General features: G+C 33.4%; 1 protein-coding gene and 1 long non-coding RNA gene across 12 annotated transcripts in view; one reads left to right on the forward strand and one right to left on the reverse strand.

The window, feature by feature from the left end:
- SOX6 (SRY-box transcription factor 6) overlaps positions 1-22,988 on the forward strand; it is a 665,852-nt gene that overhangs the window by 103,503 nt on the left and 539,361 nt on the right. The window lies entirely within an intron of this gene.
- The window catches only part of LOC144294605 (uncharacterized), a 102,525-nt gene that overhangs the window by 1,164 nt on the left and 78,373 nt on the right, over positions 1-22,988 (reverse strand). The window contains exon 4 of one of the 4 annotated variants that reach the window (XR_013361951.1): positions 8,667-8,791. The exons of 2 other annotated variants lie outside the window; for them this stretch is intronic. This is a non-coding gene — a long non-coding RNA (uncharacterized LOC144294605). Of the gene's footprint in view, positions 1-8,018; positions 8,792-22,988 lie in introns of those variants that run through there. One more of the 4 variants, XR_013361950.1, reaches the window with a different exon arrangement.

Below are 22,988 nucleotides of genomic sequence, written 5' to 3' on the forward strand. Positions count from 1 at the left end.
CCTCAGACTCAAAAGGGTGTTTTTATCATTCTTTTTATGGTGTAAAATCGTATGTGATCATTCAGGCCATGCTGGGGGAGCAACGATAGAGAAGTTCTTCCTCTCCACCGAAATATAGGCTCCACATGGATAGGAATTTTGTCCCTTTGTTTGTTGTTTAATTTTTAGTGACTAAAGCAATGCCCAGAACCTAATAGCACTCAGTACGTATTAGTGAATGAAAGAATGTCTGGGCAACTTGCTTAAAATTTTGTTTTATATATTGAACAATATTATATACAGTGTTATCTCATTGAAGTCTTAACCTTAACCCTGTGAGGCATGTATTATTTCCAATTTATGGGTGAGGAAACTGAGACTCAGGAATTAAGAAATTTTCTTAAGGTGATTTTTAATAATAATGATGGTTGGGATTTGAATCCGAGTATAACCACTACATTATACTGTAGAATTATTATTTCTGTTGTTCTCGATAGTATTATTTTATTAATGGAGCCTAAGTTTTTGTGGAAGCCATATCACACTGTTGACTCAGAAATCTTACTGCCAACTAGAACTCACAAGCTTTTTAGTTACCATGTCTCATCCATCCTATACTTGAGCTGCTGAGGTTTTGTTTTGTTTTGGAGCTAAGTGCAGGAGTTTGCATTTACTCCAGGTAGGTTTACTCTGGTTAGATTCATTTGATCTTTCCTTATTAGGATTTTTTGGTTTAGAATATTTAAACATTTCATCGAGTATTTTTTTGGCATTTATTGACAAAATAATTTTTTTATTTTTAATTCTTGTTAATATTCTGTAAAACATGTTGATAGATTTTCTTGTGCTTAACTATCCTTGTATTCCTGATATGTATATTTTATATTTGCATATAAACATGTATAAAATATGTATAATTAATTTTGGTGCTATCTTTATAGAATTTTGGTAGTATGGGTCATGCCAGCTTCATAAAATGAATTGGAAGCTTTCCATCCTAGTCTATGTTCTGAAAACATAGGAATCATCTATTGTTTACTGCTATTTTTGTCTATTGTATAGCACAGGAATTGATAGTTCTCTAAAAGTTTACACTTCTCTCTAAAGTCATTTGATCCTCACACTTTTATTTATTTTTTTAAATTTAAATTTAGTTAAGTAACATATAGTCTATTATTAGTTTCAGAGGTAAAGTTCAGCGATTCATCAGTTTTATATAACACCCACTGCACATTATATCACTGCCCTCCTTAATGCCTGTCACCCGATTACCCTATCTACCAACAGCCCCCCAACAACCCTCAGTTTGTTTCCTAGGATTAAGAATCTCTTATGGTTTGTCTCCTTCTCTGATTTCATCTTTTTTTTTTTTTTTTTAAGTTTTCCCTCCCTTCCCCTATATTCCTCTGTTTTCCCCCTTCCACATATGAGTGAGATCACGGGATAATTGTCTTTCTCTGATTAACTCTTCTCATTTAGCATAATACCCTCTAGTTCCATCCAAACTTCACACCTTTCAAAGAAATAGATATTTAACAGTATTTTATTGGTCTGTTCATATTTTTTGTCCTTTCCTGAGTCAGTTTTGGTAAATTTATATTTTACAGAAAATCATCTATTTTTCTCTAAATTTTAAAAATATATTGGCATAAAGTTGACATGATGTTCTCTTATTTTTTCCATTACTGTCATTATACTCTCTTCCTTATTCTTTATGTTTTTAATTTTTAAGATCCCTTTAGATCCTGATTCTTAACATATTAATTATTAAAAACTTCGTTGAGCATGCCAGCAGTTAGCCCACATTTATTTGTATATCCAGAAGGCTTAATTAATTAAATAAAATTAAACAAATTAAGTATTTTCTATATGCCAGATAGATGCTAGAAATTTAAAGGGTGGTTAAAACTGTGTCCTATAGTAACAAACTTACAGTATATATAGCAGGGATACTTGAGACCATTTGTCAAATGGCTTGTTGAAATTCAGATAAATTATTTCTAATGCATTACTCATCAAGTAATAAAGTACTTCAGACAAAGAAGCAAGAGAGGTTAATATGACAAAACCTGTTCTTTGTGAACCCATGTTTGGTCTTAATGATTACCTCTTGTCCTGTAGGTGGCCAGTTATAAGTTCTACAATCTTGTCCTGGTAAAATTAACTTCATAGAAAGGATATATTACTGGAATAGATCTTGCTCATTAATAGAGATTCTGTTGGGAATTTTTTTAACAATTCTAGAAATTTATACATTTTATCAATTAGAGAAGAAGTGCTTCTTAAATTTTACTAAGCATACAAGTCACCTGGGGATCTTATTAAAAATCAGATTTGAATGCTGCAGGTTCGGGGTGGGTCATGAGATTCAACAAATTGTACTGGGACAACTGGATATCCGTATGCAAAAGAATGAAGTTGGAGCCCTGCCTCATACCATACCTCATACCTCAATTAAAAAATGAATTCAAGATGAATCAGAGACTTAAATATGGGATAAGGTTATAGAACTCTTAGAAGAAAAGATAGGAAGGAGTAAATCCAATGACCTTGGATTAGGCAATTATTTCTTAGACATGACATCAAAAGCATTAGTGACAAAAAGGTAAATTAGACTACATCAAAATTAAAAACTTTTGTCTTTCCAAAGAAACCATCAAGAAAGTAAAAAGATAGCTTATAGAATGGGTGAAAATATTTGCAAATATTAAATTGACAAGAGGCTTGTATCCAGAATATATAAAGAACTTTCACAACTCAACAATAAAAAGACAAGTAGCCAAATTTTTAAAAGATTTTATTTATTTATTTATTTGAGAGAGAGAGAGAGAGAGTGTGTGAGTGTGTGAACACACCAGCAGGGAGAAGGGAGCATAGTGGGAGAAAGTATCTCAGTGTGGAATCTGATGTGAGGCTCGCTCTCACGACACTGAGATCATGACCTGAGCTGAAATCAAGAGTTGGATGCTCAATGACTGAGCAACTCAGGAACCCCAATAACCAATTTTTTAAAAAAGAGCAAAGGATTTATACTGCTGTTTTTCAAATAAGATTTATAAAGGCCAATAAGCACATAAAAAGGTATTCAAGATCATTAGTCATTAGAGAAATGTAAATCAAAATCACAATGAGATATTTCTTCCTCATACTAGAATGGCTGTGATTATAAAAATGTGAAACTAACAAATATTGGCAAGGATTTGAAAATATTGGAACCATTATACATTGCTGGTAGAAACATAAAATGGTGCAGTCACTTTAGAAAACACTTTAGTTTCTCAAAAAGTTAAACATGTAATTACTGTATGACCCAGAAATTCTTCTGCTAGCTGAGACATGGTCCTTTTAGAAGATACATAACACAAAAGACTTTGATAGCAAGAAGGAAAATCAGGAAAGTGTATTGTAATATTGTGAGAAGCCAATAGACAAGTTGTTTTTATAAAGAATAATAATGTTAAATATTTTAAAAATTTTCTAGTCATACTGTTTTTGCTTGTTAACTTAAGTGAGATAATGTGCATTTGTGCGTATACATTTAAAGGTGGAATATGAGATTCTGTTTTTAAAACTAAGAATTAGTGAAAATAAATTAATTAGCTTCTTCAGTTTCTCCCTCCCCCTCTCTCCTTCCTACTTTCTTTTCTTTGTTTGCATTCATTTTTAAAGATTATTTCCATTAGTTATTCATACTTAAAAAGAATTTCCCTTAGTTTTTTAAAGATAGCTTTCTGATAAGTAATATCTTGGAAAGGCTATAAAATGGGAATAGACCTTTTGCATAGGAGTGTTGTAGAGACATGAAATAGAGTGTATTTATTCTAAATCTGAAAATCCCAAGTCTTTTTATTGACGTTTCTTCAGCAATCCAATATAGTTTTAGTTCTGCTTAGTACATTTTCTCAAGAGGCGTTTTGATTTCAAGAAAGAATAATGTTTTCATCCAAAGGAATGACTCTCCAAAAATGAATGCTAAACAACATTTTATGATATTTCAGGAGATGCGTCTTACTACTTTGAGGTGACAACATATGCTTTTGAAGTAGGGAATTTTATACCATGTATGTTATTTCTTAGTTTATGAGTGTGTGTGTGTGTGTGTGGGGGGGGGCGGGTTTCCAGTCCATACCTAACTTTAAAAAATGAGTATATTTGTAGTAGTTTGTGGTTTGTTTCAGAGAGCTTTTCTCATACATTATTTCATTTTTATTCAGAATAATTCTGTGTAAAGTAGATTTGTTCTTTTTTAAAACTGAAATGTAAACCTGTAAAGTATATAAAATACTGTTGTGTGTTTCTGTAATGAATAATTATAGAGTGAGTTCCATGTAACCAACATCCAAGTTAAAAAAGAAAAAGAATATTGATATTATCTCAGAAGCCACTTGTGTCCCTTTCCAGTCTTACCCCCACCCTCTTTCAGAAGTAACCACCATTCTGTATTTAACGTGAGTCACTTCCTTTTCTTTATAGTTTTACTACCTATGGATGCATCTCTGAACAATATAGTTTGATTTTGCCTGTTTTAATGCATTATATAAACCATGCAGAACCTATTTTTTATGTGTTGCAGTTTTTGCTTAACATGTATCATCATGAAATCCTAGTTCATTAAATTACTTATCATTGTGGGAGTATCAGAGCTTATTTATCTTTTCTATTGTCATTGAGCATTTGGACTGTTTCCAGTTGAGTTGCTGGTTATTATGAACAATGCCACTGTGAACCTTTTTGTACATATATCCAATCTTGGTGAACATGTGTACATGTTTCTCTAGGTTGTATATACAAGAATAGAATTGTTGGGTCAGAGGGTGTGCCTGTCTGCATTTTTACTCGATAATGCTAAACTCTTTTCTAAAGTGATTATACGCTCACCAGTAGTCTGCGAACATTACCATTGCTCGACATCCTTGCCAATAGTCGATGTTGTCAGATTTTAAAGTTTTGCCAATCTGTTGGGTATGCAGACAATACTATCTCATCATGGTTCTAATTTGCATTCCTGATTACCAATGATATTAAACATTTTAATGAGTTTTTTGATCAGGTAAATTTCTTCTTTTGTGAAGTACCTGTTAAGTCTTTTGCCCATTTTTCTATTAGATTGTTCTACATATTCTGTGTATTTATGCGTTGTCATTTATATGTGTTGCAGATATCTTTCCCCACTCCTGGCTTGTCTTTTCGCTCTCTTTATGGGATTTTTTAATGAACAGATATTCTTAATTTTAATATAGTTGAATATTTATTGATCTTTTCCATTTTAGTTAATGCTTTTCCTATGTTGTTTAAGACATTCTTTCCTATCTGAGATCATGGAAATAATTTCCAACGACTTTCACATTGGCCTTTAATTCACTTGCAGTTGTTTTGAGATATTGTTTGAGATATTGTTTTCTTCCTCTTATGGGTATCCAGCTATCAGATGATTTATTAAAATCCGTCATTTTTTTATTTCTCTGTAGGGCTACCTTTGTTATATATCAAATGCCCAGATAAGCAGGCACCCACTTTGGGGTCCTATATTATGTTCCTTTGATGTCTTTATCTTTTTTGTACCCATATGCTCTGACATAATTATATTTTCTCTATAATAAGTTTCTTATCTTACAAAGTAGGTTCTGCCACTTGGTTCTTATTTTTCAAGAGTGTCCTGGGTCTTCTTGGCTCTTTGTATTTACATATAAATTTAGAACTGACTTGTTAAATTCCATAAAACCTGTTCGGGTTTTTTATTCAGTTTGCATTTAATCAATGAGTCAAATTTTAGGGAAGTGATATCTTTATAACATTGAATCTTCTAACTCATGAATGCATTATATTTCTGCATTTATTTTAGTTCTTTTAAAAGTCTCCCAGTAAAGTTTATAATGTTTTTTGTACAGATCTTAACAACATTAATATTAAGAAAATTAACAATTCAAGACAATAGTAACAGAGAGGTCAGGAAGTTAATTTGTTAAGTGAATACTATAGACAATATATTGCTTTAGGGATTCAAAAAAGGAACAGATATGCCTCAATATTTCATAATAGATGACATTAAAAGAGATTTTTTTGTCAATTAGTAATTAAATAGTTTTATTTTGGTTCCTTCATAGATGCTATATACATGTCTGGAAATTAATTGTTGTATTTTCAGTTGGTTAGTAGGTTAAAAAAATCAAGGTACGAATTCCTTTATTGACTCTGCACAGTTACTATTTTAGTGATTCCTTTTTCTGTTGATGAATCTTTTGGTTTGAAATGGCTAGCCGTAAGCAGACGTTTTGGTATCATGTAATAATATCTTAAGAAAGGTCTTTATAGTCACTTCCAACCCAAGGATATTATAAAAGTTTTTGAAATGTAAATGTTTGATGTGACTTCTGAAATAATAAAATAGTGCATTAGTTGATCCTTAGTAGTAAGTTTAGCTATTTCCATTTGGTCTGTTAATTCTTCAAAAACACTGGAGACCTTCTATAGGCTTTGGGAAAAATTGAGCCACGTGCATTGTTTGACATTAAAATATAGTTTATTTTTTATTTTCAAAATAGAGATTGGCATATTTAAAAGAATAAGTGACATTCTTAGTTTCTAATAAAAATAAATCTCTGTTGGTAGTGAAGCTTGTTGTACAGTTAGGTCCTAACCTTGTCACTTCTGGGGAACAGCAGTGAACTTGTTTGTTCCTGACAGCAGACAGCCCCACTGCAGAGCCCTGGTTTCATGTTACATTAAGTATTAGTGCTGTTCTTTCAGGAGCTATTATGCTGTGACATCAAAGATTTTCTGACAGGGCAGTGGTAGGTTAGCACTGAAGTTGTCTACTGAAATTTTAAAGAATGGAATTAAATATATATGATCAGACTTTAATATAAGAGTTAGAGACAGAATTAGAATGGTTAAAAGAGAGTTGCAGAAACGATAAGTCTAGAGGCTGGCCTCTTTGTCTCTGCTTGTTTAAGGCAAATTTTATTACCTTTTATTTCTACAGCATGAACAAGTAGCCATTATAATGCTGGGAGAGTTGATCATTTTCAGAAAGACGTTATGAATAAGGAAAAAGAATCTTTGTGAAATAAAACAAACAGGTGGAAAAAATAGTCTTTTGTGAAATGAAACAGGTTTAGGCTGACCTGTAGAGTATTTGATATAAATGAACATGTGGACAGTAATTGCAATGGCCTGACTTCCTTCTTGCTGATCCACTAATTAGCTAAAAGGATCAAACTACATACTCTATTAAAGTTACAGAAGTACAATTTAGATGGCAAGAGATGAAAAGTCTTGCAACTAGAAAGGCTTAATTTTTCATAGCAGTTATATAAATATAGGTAACTTAAAATTAATCAGATTACAATGTCTTTTGAAAAGGCTTTTGTTAAATGCTGAGAAATATTATTAGTCACTTTTGTTTGTATAAGCTTTCCATTTTAGTAAAAATAAATTAAGCATTGTGATTTCAGCTATTTGTTAAATAGTTTTTTATGTGGTGAAGTCAAGAGTTGCTATAACATTACTATGATATTTATATGAAACAGTCTTGGTAATGTGAAATACCAATTAATTTTATAAGTATAGTTTATTGTTGAACATTTTAGACAATATAACAGTGTTTTGAGATTAAGTGAATAATAAATCATGTTAAAATGAATGTTTTCAGTACTGTAGTTTTCTTTTTGTTAAAGTAATAGTAAACAAAAATATTTTTTTCAATTATATGCAAGATACACCATAATACATTTATTTTAAATAATAGAACACTAGTACTGTCAGTTGATAATTAACTGGAACAAAAAAGAAATTTTCCTTATAGGTTCTTATATGTTTTATGATGTTTTAAGGTAATTTCTATCCAGTTCAAAGTAATCTATAATAGAGTCATGAAAACAGTTACTTTAAAACACTGAATTTAAAGGTCTTTGCTTTGGCACATACCTCACAATTTTATTCATACAGATTGAATTATATAGGGAATATTGCAACGTCCTTTAAAAATCACTAAAAGTGATTACTAGAAAAAAAAAAAAAAAAAAAAAGAGGCCTAAGGAGCTCCACTGTTTTCTCATACCATTTGTTGAAAGTGAAATATTTGAACCTGTAGGTCTGAAATGAATTTGTTTATTTTATTTTATTTTACTTTAATTTCAGAATAGTTAATATACAGTGTAACATTAGTCTCAGGTGTACATATAGGGATTCAACAATTGCACATATCACTCAGTGTTCGTCACAAGTGCCCTTCTTAATCCCCATCACCTGCTTCATCCATCCCTTCCCCTCTGGTAACCATCAGTTTGTTCTCTAGAGTTGAGTCTGTTTCTTAGTCTGCCTCTCTCTCTTTTCCTTTGCTCACTTGTTTTGTTTCTTAAATTCCACATGTGAGTGAAATCATATGGTATTTGTCTTTCTTTGACTGACTTATTTCACTTGCATTACACTTGAAATGAGTTTGATTATATAAAAATACTTTTACCTTTTAAAAGTTTTTGTTTTGTTTTTATTTTTTTGTACAACAAAATGCAATGGTAGCAAATCAAAAGAAGCAATAGGCCAAATATGAAACAAACGTTATAATATCTTCTCTGAGGACCCTAAAATCTTACACTCCAGAAATGTTGAAGTAGATTAAATATTTTTCTTTTAAAAAGGTTATAGTTTTAGGGGCACCTGGGTGGCTCAGTCAGTTAAGTGGCTACCTTCAGCTCAGGTCATGATCCCAGGGTCCTGGGATGGAGCCCCTCATTGGGCTTCTTGCTTCTCTCTCTTCAATGCTTGTGTGCTCTTGTGTTCTCTCTCTCTCTCTCAAATAAATAAGTAAAACCTTAAAAAAAGTGATAGTTTTAAATTGCAGTATTTGGTAGGAAAAAAAGGGGTAATATTGGGATAGATATTTATTCATCTAGAAGCTTAATCTTACATAAATCTTATATAAATATTTATATTATCAGTATTGTTTTAATCCTTTCACTTCTGCAAAGCATAGCATCCTAATTCAAAATGCTTTGAATTGCCATTCTACAATTAGGATGCATATTATTTTAATAATGTTGTCATTAGTTGGCTAAAAGCAACATAGCTGTATTTGAAAATTTCTAGCATACTTATTAACTGAAGTATTGAAAGGCTATAAAGAATTTCGGTCTTTTTCATATAGTGGTGAAGGAAAATACAAGTACTTAAATTAATACGAGCTGTTTTGAAAAACTTAAAGTCTGATTCACCACACTTTCCATAAAAAAATTGATTAGCACTAGTGTTCCCAAGAAAGCTGCTTATAGGTACAGTCAGCCCTTCACAAAGGGCTCCTAAAGGAATGTTATAAAAGATTATTTGTTTTTGAAAATTTCGTGCATTTGAATTAAAAGTTACTGGGAAATACACTTTGGAGAATTTGTTGTACAATATATTATGAGAGACAGCTGCCTTTTCAAATAAAAGTATTCTTCCATTAAAAAAAGCCCTTGGCCATCAGAAATCCCAAATAAATTAATCTGTATTGTTTTAAGTTTCAATATGTGTTACATGCTTTTTCAAATCAGCAAATAATTTATTAGGTTCTGACTATGTGCCAGGACTCATGGGGATAGAAAATAATTAGTGTGCATCTCTGAGTTCAGAGAACTTTATAGTTGTTAGGGCAATACAAGATAATATATAATCAATTGCTAGAATGGTGGTAAGATTGTATCTTCAGACATGAGAAAGAATAAAATCAGCTACAGGAAATCAGGGTGGGCTTCATAAATAAACTTTTGAATTAAACCGTAGAAGCATTATAAGACTTTTATTGGTATTGCAAAAGGGTAAACATCTCAAGGTAGGTGAATTTTCCTTTGTCTTTGCAAATTTATATTATTTGTGCACTTTTTTGAGCTTATATTAATTAGTTTTGTTTATTAAACTGGATCGAAAAATTTTTCTCCAACAAAATCCAGAAGCTTTATATTCTGCATAGAATATCTTTTAAACTAATATAATGTCTTTGTTTCTCTTTTAATGAATAACAGCAAAAATGACTTGAAAGTTGCACCAGTAAATAGGTCATGTAATTGAGGTGAATCCTCAAAATCTAGTATTCAATTTTATTTGGTAAGTGAAAGGTAGGGGGAGATCTTCAAAGGCTGAAAGGTGACAGAGAAGAGGGCTTGTTTTTTGATTTTTGTTTTTTTAAGACTGTCTTTGTCTTCCTACTGCAAATGTAACACATTTCATACATTGTATTAAGTCTGTTTCAAATCTGTGCATAAAAAGAATCTCATAATTATATTATGTAGCTCTTGGCAAATATTTACAGTTTTTTGGACTGGAGATTGAATATTACTATTCAATACCCTCATTTATGTTTTATAGTATTATAAATATATACCTGGTAAATTCTGAGATATTCAAAAGTTTTAACAGTTTATCTGAAAACATTTTAAAAAATGAAATTACTGAGGTGTGATTTAAGAGCTCAAGATTAACTTCAGTTTTAGTTATTTTTATCTAATTAACCACAATTTCTTTTTACCTAAAGTAAAAGAAAATATTTAAACCAAAGACTACTCAGCCGATCATACAATGTAAGAGAAACAAGATCATTTTAAGTAAATAGTCTCATTTATGCCAGATGGTATTTACATTGCTATATCCAAGAAACAGAATTTTTATATTTTTATCTGATTTTGATGGGAATATCAGTTAAAGGGATGATCCTATTAGTTATCACTTTTGATAATTCTCACATGTAAAATAATTTCTCTTAACACATAATTAGATAAACATTTAAAAATAATTTTTTGGTCAGTATTTGAATTCTTTTGCTCTTTAAATGGGTACCAGTATATAAAGTGAATTCTGACCATTTTACTATCCTACCATTTTATTTTGTTTAATTTTGAGGTATAGTTGAACTTTCAAAAACAGTGTTAAGGTGTATTTATTTATTTAAAAATTAAAATGATTGAGATTAATGTTAATTTCAGCTTTTTAAAAAGAATTTCACAAGAGTTTGATAATTGCAGCCAGCTTGCTATGTTAAAAAATGTCAGCAAACCAATATCTGAGTTTGGGGTTTATTGGTACAACAAATCCCAACTTAAGATGCAGAACATAACTTGATAATGTCCTTCAACCTGTATGATCCTTACATGCAAGTCTACATTGCACCTATTAATTTGTTTCTTCTTTCATTCACTTAACAAATTTATTGAGCATACACACTGAAGCAGGCACCAAGAATTATAAATATAAAAAATAAATGGCTACTGCCCTGGATTAACTTATAACTGGAGGTGGCAGAGGGAGTGTTAAGGATGAAGGAAGGCAGAGAGAAAAGATACATTGGAAGAGTAAAGGTAAACAGTGTAAAAGAGGGATCCCTGAGTGGCTCAGCGGTTTAGCGCCTGCCTTTGGCCCAGGGCGCGATCCTGGAGACCCGGGATCGAATCCCACGTCGGGCTCCCGGTGCATGGAGCCTGCTTCTCCCTCTGCCTGTGTCTCTGCCTCTCTCTCTCTCATGAATAAATAAATAAAGTATTAAAAAAAAAAACAGTGTAAAAGACATCAAAAATATTTTTGGATTCTATATTGTGATGACTTTTAATGGAGTAATGGATAGAGGTCTGTGGGAAGATCTAAGAGGGAAAATTAATATTGACTCGAGTCAAGGGTCCTCAGCTACTGTTTTTTATGCATACAATTTGAATTTTTTGTTTTCACTTCACTTCCTTAAGGTCAAGTCACTATGTCCTTATTTTCACATTTTAAAAATTGACATAGAATTTACATAACACAAAGTTACCCATTTTAAAGTGAATAGTTAAGTGGCATTGGGTACATTTACAATGTTATACCACCACCACATACATCTAGTTTCAAAACTTTTCATCACTCCAAAATGAAATCCCAAGCCTATTGAACAGTTACTCCGCATTTCTCTTTCGTCCTAGCATGAAATCTCTATGGATTTACCTTTTCTTGATATTTCATATGGATGGAACCATACAATATGTAAACTTTTGTGATTGGCTTTTTTTTCACTTATCATAATATTTTCTAAGTTCACCTATGTTGTAACATTATCAGTACTTGATTCCTTTTTATGACTGAATAATATTTCATTGTGTATATATCACAATTTGTTTATTTATCCATTGAAGAACATTTCTTGTTTCTACCTTTTGACTATTTTGGATACTGCTGCTAAAAACATATGTGTGCAGATATTTGAGCACTTGTTTTCAATTCTTTTGGATATACCTAGGAATGGAATTGCTGGGTCATATGGTAATTTCATGTTTAATGTTTTTAGAAACTGCCATAAACTGTTTTCCACAGTAGCTGTATTATTTTATACCCCTACCAACAATGCATGAAGGTTACAAATTCTCTATATCCTTGCCATACTTGTTACATTCCATTTTTTTTTATTAGGGTCATCCTAGCGGATATGTCAGATACTATCTCGATGTCTATTTCTTGCAGTCAGAACTAAGGATTTCTGAAAACTTTAGGGAAGTGATGAGTTTTTTTGAACTCCCAATTGGTTGGGATACTTGCTTGACTGACTCAATCTATTTCTTCATTCTAGCAGAAATTATCCTAAGCTTCCCAGAGATACTTTTAGGCTGATAAAACTGTAATATGACATAGTATTGTTCATTCCCCAGAATCTGTTATCATCAAGACAGGATCTTAACTCCTACAGGACATGTGAGATTAAGTATTTTAAAGGCTGGTGAAAATATTTTTGGATTCTCACAGGGCTTACTCTGAAGATGACCTTAAAGAGATGTTGCTCCTATTTCAGAAGACTCTTGAAGATTTCTGATGTAGCACTTTAGATAGCTATTAGGAAACTAAAGAGCTGATGCCTTAAATTGGAAGTTCTAAACTTTTTGGTCTCAGGACCTCTTTGCACTTTAAAAAAGAACTTAGGACTCCAAAGGCTTTTGTTTATGTGGGCTATTCCTTTTTTTAAAAAAATATTTATTTATTCATGAGAGACACGGAGAGACAGAGAGAGGCAGAAACATAGGCAGAGAGAGAAGCAGGCTCCAAGCAGGGAGCCTGATGTGGGACTCGATCCCAGGACTCCAGGACCACACCCTGGGCTGAAGGCAGGCACTAAACGGCTGAGCCATCCAGGGATCCCCTATGTGGGCTATTTCAATTGATTTTTACAACATGGGATTTTTTTCCTATTGATTATTTTGTTTATTTTAAAATTATTTTTGTCCACCAAGAAGAGATTACCATGGACACTTATTTCAATGGGTTCTTCTTAAAAAGATAAGAGCTTTTGCATCTATATTTATGAGGGATATTGGTCTGAAACTTTATTTTGGTACCTTTTTGTTTTGTCTGGGTTTAGTATCAGGTAATATTAGCTTTATAAAATTAATTGGATAGTATCCATTCCTCTTCTATTTTCTGGAAGAGATTGTGTAGAATTGGTCTTAATTCTTCTGTAAACATTTGATAGATATATGGGCCTGGAGATTTCTTTTTGGGAGTACTTGTGAATTCAATTTCCTTAATAGTTATAAGGCTATTCAAAGTATTTATTTCATATTGGATGAAGTGTAGTAGTTTGTGTTTTTCAAGGAAGTCCATTTCATCTAAGTTGTCAAGTTTATGTGTGTAGGGTTCTTAATAGTATTCATTTGTAATTCTTTTTAAGTCTACAGGGTCTGTAGTGATACCTCACTTCATTCTGGATGTTGACAATTTGTGTCTTCTCTGTTTCTTTATCAGTCCTGATAGAGGCTTGTCAATTCCATTTATCATGTCAAAGAGCCAATTCTTTGTTTTATTGATTTTTCTCCTAGTATCCTTATTTTTAATTTCATTGGTTTCAATTTTTTGTTTCCTTTTTTTCCTGGTTGCTTTGGGTTTATTTTGTTCTTTTCTTCTAGGTTCTTGAGGTAGGAGTTTAGACAGTTTTTTTTAAAAAAAATATCTATCTATCTATCTATCTATCTATCTATCTATCTATCTATCTATCTAGTGTGTGTGCCAGTGGGCATGTGAGTGGGGGTGGGGAGGACAAAGGGAGAGGGAGAGAGAGAATCTTCAAACACAATCCCTGCTGAGTGTAGGTAGCCCCATTCAAAACTCCATCCCAGGATCCTGAGATCATGACCTGGGCTAAAATCCAGAGTCAGTCACTTAACTAACTGAGCCACCCAGGTGCCCTAGGAGTTTAGATTATTGATTTAATTTTTTTCTTTTGTATACAATTAGCGTTATAAATTTCCCTGTGAGCACTGCATTATCCATGTCACCCAAATTTTGATATATTTTAATTTTTCTTTAGTTTAGTGTGTTTTAAAATTCCTGTTGAGATTTCCTTTTTGACCTATGGATTATTTAGAAGTGTGTTGCTTAGTTTCCAAGCATTTGGAGATTGTCCTGTTATTTTTCTGTTACTGGTTTCTAGTTTGATTCCTCTGCGGTGAGAGAACACATTTTGTACAATTTCAGTTCTTTTAAATTTGTTAAGGTTTCTTATATGGCCCAGTTGATGGTCTATCTTGGTATGTGTTCTGTGGGCACCTGAAAAGAATGTGTCTTCTACCATTGGGTGGAGTGTTCTATAAATGGCAGTTAGATTTTATTCTTCTTGTTGAGTTCCTCCTCTATCTTTAGTGTTTTTCTGTCCAGTTCTATCAATTACTGAATACTAGTGTAGCCATTTTATCAGTTTGAGTCAAATATAGAACCTATCTCCTTTTATATTCAGTTATCCATCTCAATTTATAATTGTCTCAAATATTTCTTCTACATACATTAGGCAGTGTGTTTTAGCCATCAAACATAATTTAGAAAACTTGAGATGAAAAGGAAAGCATATTGTATTTATGCATGTTTCCATATTTTGCCTACTTGTTTTTCTTCCTTCTTGATGTTTCAGCATTCCTTCTTTTGTTGTTTTTCCTCTCTGCTTAGAGAACTTCTTTTAGTTATTCTTTTGGGGTTGATGGATTCTGCTTTCCTAGTTTTCTTTCATTTGAGAATGTTTAGGTTTCCCCTTCCTGAAGGATATTTTCACTCAGAATAGGATTTTGGGTTTATAATTCCTTTCTTTCAGCACTTGAAAAATATTGTGCCACTTTTCCTTTGGCCTCTGTTTTTGATGAGAAATCCATTGCCATTTGAGTTGTTTTTCTTCCATAAGTAAGGTGTCATTTTTCTCTGAATGCTTTTACATTTTTTTTTTTGAGTTTCTAGTTTTTGGAAGTTTAATTATGATGTGTCTTTATATGGAGTTTTTTGGAGGGGCTTATGCTATTTGAGGTTCACTCAGCTTCTTGAGCCTTTGGGTTTATGATATCTCTTGGTAGGATTTAAATGTTTTCATCCATTATTTCTTTTGAGTACTTTTTAGCCCCACTTTTTTTCTCCTCTCTTGCAAGACTCTGATGACATGAATATTAGATCTTTTGCCATAGTCCCAAAGGTTCTTAACAATCTGTTCATTTATGTAGTCTATTTTCTCTATTAGGTCTGATAATTTGTATTGTTCTATCTTCCAGTTCATTGATTCAGTCCCTTCCAATCTGCAATTGAGTCCCTCTGTTGAGTTTTTTATTTTAGTTATTGTAGTTTTCAGTTCTAAGTTTTCCACTTGGTTCTTTCTTTTTTCCTTTTTTTAAAAAAATTAAATTAAATTAGCCAAAATATAGTACATCATTAGTTTCAGATGTAGTTTTCGGTAATTTATCAGTTGCATTTAACACCCAATGCTCATCACACCCCATACCCCTTAATGCCCATCCCCCTACTCACCTCCCCTCCAGCAACCCTTAGTTTGTTTCCTTTTTTTTTTTACATTTGTCTTTATTTAAGTTTTATTTGCCAACATATAGTATAACACTCAGTGCTCATCCCACCAAGTGCCCTCCACAATGCCTATTACCCAGTTTCCCCATCCCCTTCCCCACCTTCCCTTCTGCAATCCTTTGTTTTCTATAGTTAGTTAATAGTCTCTCATGGTTTTTCTCCCTCTCTGATGACTTTCCATTCAGTTTTCCCTCCCTTCCCCTATGATCCTCTGTACTGTTTCTCGTATTCCACATATGAGAGAAACCATATGAGAATTCTCTGATTGACTTACTTCACTTAGCATAATACCCTCTGGTTCTATCCATGTCGATGTAAATGGTAGATATTCATCCGTTCTGATGGCTGAGTAGTATATTCCATTCTATCTATCTATCTATCTATCTATCTATCTATCTATCTCACATCTTTATCCATTTATCTGTTGCTGGACATCTCAGCTCTTTCCATCATTTGGCTATTGTGAACATTGCTGCTCTAAACATTGTGGGGCAGGTGCCCCTTCAGATCACTACATTTGTATCTTTGGGGTAAATACTTAGTAGTATAATTACTAGTTTCATAGGGTATTCTATTTTTAACTTTTTGAGGAATCTCCATACTGTTTTCCAGAGTGGCTGTAACAGCTTGCACTCCCACCAGCAATGTAAGAGGGTTTCCCTTTCTCTGCACCCTTGCTAGTATTTGTTATTTCCTGTCTTGTTAATCTTAGCCATTCTGACTGGTGTGAGGTGGCCTCTCATTGTGGTTTTGATTTGTATTTCCCTGATGCCAAGTGATGTGGGGCATTTTTTCTTGTGTCTGTTGGTCATTTGTATGTCTTCTCTGGAGAAATGTCTGTTCATTCTTCTGTCCATTTCTTGACTGGATTGTTTGTTTTTTGAGTGTTTTTTTTTTTTTTTTTTTTTTTTTTAAGATTCCATCCATTCATTTGAGAGAGAGAGAGAGAGAGAGAGCAAGATCGCATAAGCAGGGTTGGGAAGCAGAGGGAGAAGCAGACTCCATGCTGTGCAGGGAGCCTGACATGGGGCCCAATCCCAGGACCCTGAGACCATGATCCGAGCCAAAGGCAGATGCCCAACTGGTTAAGCCACCCAGACACCCCTGTTTTTTGGATGTTGAGTTTGTTAAGTTCTTTATTGATTTTGGATACTAGCACTATATCTGATGTCATTTGCAAATATCTTCTTCTATTCCATAGGTTGCCTTTTTTTTCTATTTATTAATAGATAATTTCTATTTTTTCATTGTTTCAAGTGTGTTCACAATTTGCTCATTTTATAAATTTATCATGGCTGCTTTAAAATATTTGTCAGATAATCTAACATCTTGATGTTAGCATTTATTGATTGGTCTTTTTCATTTAGAATTTTTTTCATTTAATTTGAAATCTCCTGGCATGGCATGATAGTGATTTTTGGCTTGAACCTGTTTATTTTGTATGGTATTATGATACTCTAATTTTTCTTTTTAAAGATTTTATTTATTTATTTATAGAAAGCACCAGCAAGGGAAAGAGGAGAGTGAGAGGGAGAGAGAGGATCTCAAGCAGACTCTGTGCTGAGTGCAAGCCAGATGCAGGGCTTAGTCCTCTGACACTGAGGTCATGACCTGAGACAAAAATCAAGAGTCAGATGCTGACTGAGCTGCGTAGGTGCCGCATGACAGTCATTTTCTTATGTAAATCTTCTGTTTTAGCTGATTTTCTCTGACACTGTTCAACTAGGGGGAAGATGGCTGCCACTTCCATGTGGGTATAGAAGTCCAGATTCCCCACTTGTTTTGGGGCTCCTCATTACTGATGGATGAGGAGTTCTAGCTCTTCATGTAGTCTTCATTGACATCACAGTGGAGGTGGCCTTGTTACTGCTGGGCACTGGTCAATGTTTTGATTCTTTACTAGACTTCCTCTGATATGATCTTAGGGGGAAGAGGAAGAACATTTGTTCCTGCCTGGTGAGAGTAGAAGTTCAAACTCCTTACATGTTTTCACTGACACTACACAAGAGGAGAGAGAGCCTACAGGGGCTTATTACTGGCTGCTGGTGGTGAAAGTTTCAGATCCTTGCCTGGCCTTCTTTGAACCTCCTTGAGGGTGAGGGGTGAGTGTTGGGTGCCTAAGTATAGCTGTGAGAGAGTGAAATTCTAGCCTGACCTATTAGTTTGACTAGGTCAGGGTGGAGCCACAGTTTTTCCTGTGGCATTTATCTGAAATTAGAGCAGTTATTATCTGAAAGCTTTCTGTCTTGCTAAAAGCTGCCCTTTTCCTAGTTCTTTGGCTAGAGTGAGCAGGCTCTTCTTGGAGGTGATGATGGTAATGATGATGATGATGATGATGATGATGATGATTTTGGTCTTTGTTTATTGGTGTTTCTAGGTTGCTGGCTCCTTTAGCTTTGAGTCTGGGAATATGAGGAAAAATAAAATCCAGAAAATTCATCACATGTCATTCCTCAGCTCCTGAGGATCTAGCAAGTTTGTCTTCTTTTCATCTTTTAAAGTCTTCTAATTGTTTATTTTATATACAATGTCCAGAGTTTTTAGTTGTGCTTAGAGGGTGGAATAGAGAAAAATACTTTTATTCCATCTTACCAGAAATGGAAGTCTTCATATTAGAAATTTCAAAACACAGGAATACAGAAGGACATATTCCATTAGCTTTTGGAGGAGTGACATCATTATACAGTCTTTGGAAAACTCTACTGTACCTTACAAGATAATGTGAAAAGGGCAAATAGCATATTATTGTCCTTATCATGAAAATAATTTTGAACTTACAGACCTCTGGAAGTATTTTGGGGACCCTCAGAGATCTCATGACCATTTTTGAGAACTGCTGCCCTAATTTGTAGTCTATTCAGGGACCTAGAAATATTAATGTTGATGATATAAGTTTTAAAGCAATTGGTATTAAATACCTATTGTTCTAATCAGGCACTGATCTGGGTGCTAGGGATATAGCAGTGTAGGAGATGAACAAAGTCCCTGCCCTCATGAGCTTTGAGCTCTAGTCAGTTGATCTGGCAAACTGAATGATGTCATGAGTTTTCTATTTGCCTAAGCTAAGTCCTTATGCTTGTATCTCAGGATTTGTCAGGGTGTGTGTGTGGCTGTTTATTTACAGCAGGTGAGGTGGTACAACTGCAGTTGTTGATGAAGTTCAGACTACTGAGCATATTGTGGTGCCCAGAGTGAGTGGTTAGCAATACTTAGTTGCAACACAAACAACACGATTTTTTATTATGCTATTTTTTAAAATTTTTATTTATTTATGATAGTCACAGAGAGAGAGAGAGAGAGAGAGAGAGAGGCAGAGACATAGGCAGAGAGAGAAGCAGGCTCCATGCACTGGGAGCCCGATGTGGGATTCAATCCTGGGTCTCCAGGATCGCGCCCTGGGCCAAAGGCAGGCGCTAAATTGCTACGCCACCCAGGGATCCCTTATTATGCTATTTTTAAGACACTTGTGTTTCTTCCTTTCCTTCCTTTCATCCTCCCTGTTTCACTTTCTTCTTCCCTGTCTCTTTCCCTTATTCATCCCCTCATTCCTCTCTACTTTGATTTGTAGATAGACTATTTCCTCAGATCACCTCTGTAATTTTACTACAGTTTCAGCCTGGCAAAGTTATAGCCTCATGCTTCTTTATTATATATTTATATATATTTATTTAAAAATGTATTTATCTTTATGTTAAATTAGATATTTATATTATAAAATATAAATATATATGTAAGTACTTAAAATATATAAGAATTATATATATAATATACATATATACACATATTTTATGTGTATTTTATATTTATGTATATAAAATATGCATCTGCTGTGTCTCAGGCACTGCTGGGTACTTGCAGTAACACTGGTAATTGCATCTGAAGCCCTCTGGTCTTAAGGCAAGAGTTGAAATATTTTAGTGTATTGGCTTAAGAAGATCACCCTAGGGCATATACTGTAGAGCTTGCATGTCCCTAACTATTCTAGTTCCCAATTTTAACCTGATTTAATGGTTTCTTTGGGTGAATCACCACAATATTTATGAATGAGTTGGCTTTGAAAACCTCCCTATCTTGTCTCCCACTCTTAGCATCTAAGTTATAAAAACTAGGCTTGATTTGCATTTTCTTGGGCCATTACTTTATTGGGGAGAGGCATTGCTTTTAAGAGAGGTAGGATATTAGATATCAGAATATTCTAACTATGACTGTAGTGTGAAACATTTTTTTCTTGGCAAGAAAAAGGCAAAATAAAATAAGCCCAAATTTCAAATTTTTACTTCAATCAAGATAAGCTTATTGGAAATGTATTTTATGTTTATTTATTTTATTTTTAGAAATGCATTTTAATGGTGCACTGATAGCCTAGGAAAACTAGGAATTCAAAAGTAAGTATTGCCAGCACTCCTTAGACTTAAGTATTAGTAATAAATATTGTGAAAATTACAGTTTAGAAAAGAAGATTAGTACAATACAATTAGTAAGGCACATAAGGCAGTAGCAAGTAACTGAGAGGCAGGGGTAAAGTGATTTTATTTAATTTAAAGGTAGAAAACTACATTTTTATGTTTTGCCTTTGTTTTTAAGACATCTGTGTCCACTTGTTATAACAACAATTCCAACTGTGAATAATGGAAATCATTGAATGAGTATAAATGATGTATTGACTGTACCTTTCAGCCTATAACACACCTTCCTTGTTGGCACCAAATAGCAATGAACGAGCATTTTATTAAAACTGAGACTTGTGGTTCTAATCAAAGGTCACTGGTTGGCTCTCACTTTTCAGTTTCAGATTTGTCTATGTTTGATCAGGGGGCAGCAATGAAATTATTATAACAAAGGCTTTGTACTAGACTGTATCTGTCTGTTGAAACTTGAAAGTCTTTGCAACCGTGATGTTGACAGCATGTGAACACTGAAGGAATGTGCAAGCTGTTTAACGTCTTAAAGAAACTTTTAAGTATCATCTTCCTTTTGTGTTGTTGGAAGGAATTTCAGATACTATTAAGGTACTAGTGAAAAGGTGTTTCACTGATTAAAGAAGATTTTTTTTTCTAGCAAATATGCATTAAGACAGTCTTCCTATTACTTTTTCTGCTCAGTCTCTGCTTTATACAGCAAGTTCATTAACATGTAGATATGCGGTGATTGAAGTCAGACTGCTTTTTACAGTGGAGTTGTCTTGATATAATGAGCTCCTCTTTAATGTTCAAAAAATTGTTGTTACTTTCTAAAAGGGGTTGTTTGTGAATTTCATTAAATTTAATCTCCTCTTCAAACAATTTCAGCATTGTTCAGTTTACTACAATTAAAATGCTTTCTGATGCTAAAAAATCACTTTTTACAGATGTATCACAAATGTAAGCACTGTGAGAGGGCCTTTGTTTTTTACTTTGAAAGAAAAGCTGCTATTTAGCTGAGAATTCTCATTTTTTTAAATTGGTGCTCCATATGGAAAATCAGAAAAGGGTACACTTACTGTATTGCTAAACAGTCTAGTTTGCTCATGAGGGTTGGGTTTCACAACTAGTTCATTCAATCTCTGAACTAAAGCATTGGTCTAATCATAGTTGAAAAACAAGGGCCTTAACCTTGCCTTCTCAGTTTACTAGAGTGCAACCCCTTCATCTTTAGAATGTTAGAAGTTTTGAAAAAGAACAGATATAGTGAAGTTAGATTTCTGCTTTGGACAAAAGTTTTCCAAGTGGCATATGAGAAAACTGCCTAAATTCTCAGTTGCAGATCAGCGATTGTAGTTCATAGTGAATAGCTTCGTTCTTTGTAAATTATCCTTTCCATTTAGGCAAGCATAATTTCCCCCTAATCTGTAGGACTTGAATGGTATGAGAGCAATCCATGGTATTTCTTGAAGATTGGGCACAGAAAGAGGTACAGTGTCTTTTGGAGAATATTTCGCAGGTGGAAGATTTAAAAATTCCCAGGTGGTAGCAAGGAAGTTTTCTAGGTGAACCTCAGGAAGGCTGGCTTGGGAAGGCAGGAAGTTGGAAAATTGAGAATAAATTATTTGGTATCTTAAAGTTTTGGCCAACCAGCAAAATTCTTAGAGTTATATGAGTCTACTATGATCATTGCTCAAGAAAATATTCTTCAAGGATGCTTCTTCCTGCTTTAGTTTCCGAGGCCATTTACAGAATGCTAAAACATCTAGTCAAGTTAGGAATACACTCAAATTCTTGATAGTCGGCATTGTTTAGAAAAAATATTTTAGTTGTTTGGCTAATTTTTGAAATTGTGTTTGGCTTTCTTTTCTTGCTTTTTTTTTTTTTTTTTTTTTTGGTGTTTTGACTTATTAAGGGCAGAGCCAACATCTGAAAGTTAACTAGGGTCTTTAGTAGACTGAGCTAATCATATCACTAAATGGGCCTTTATAAGTCATTATGATGTAGCTACATAGCAAAAATGCTTAATCACATATCTTTATCACTCAAAATGTAAGATGAAAAAAGCACACGATTCTTGTCCTTATAAGGCATGAAATACTTCCATAGCCTTGTAGCAGCTAATGATGATAATAATCTTACTGACATTATATTTATAATTATAAATATATCACATTATCATTTATAGTTATAAATAATAAATATCTATATATAATTATATATTATATAATTAAATAAATATAATTATAAAGGCAATATTTTCAGGTGAGAATAATATTTGAAATAGATACAGAAGAGACAGACATATATGAGCAAAAGGTAACTGTGAAATACTGAATGAGAGTAATGGAATTTTATGTATAGGTTAACTCTCATATGGAGATTGCCAGCTTTATGTTAGTTAAATCAGAAGAAGCTTCATTAAATAAAGAGAAGTTGGTAAGCTGGAACTAGCTAGGGAGGACATTCCAGGGTAGTGTATAGTCAAGAAGAAATTTGGATGAGAAAATAGATTAACTGGATATATTTAGTATAGAGTAAATTTTCCATAGGGGAGTTTAGGGTAAAAGGTAAATAGAAGAAAGAGGTGCTGAAGGACAAATTGGGGAAGAGTGAAGGCTTAAGAAATTTGTCAAGTGAATTGCAGATGCCATATGGAAAATTTCCTGACCTTACTTTGCCCATCTTAACACTCTATGTAGACATACACGTGCCCACGTGCGTGCACACACACACACACAACACACACACACACCTTAATTATGCTCCTGAGAATTTTGATAACTTTGATAA

This window comes from Canis aureus, chromosome 23 (assembly GCF_053574225.1).
Source record: "Canis aureus isolate CA01 chromosome 23, VMU_Caureus_v.1.0, whole genome shotgun sequence".
Classification (NCBI taxonomy): Eukaryota; Metazoa; Chordata; class Mammalia; order Carnivora; family Canidae; genus Canis; species Canis aureus.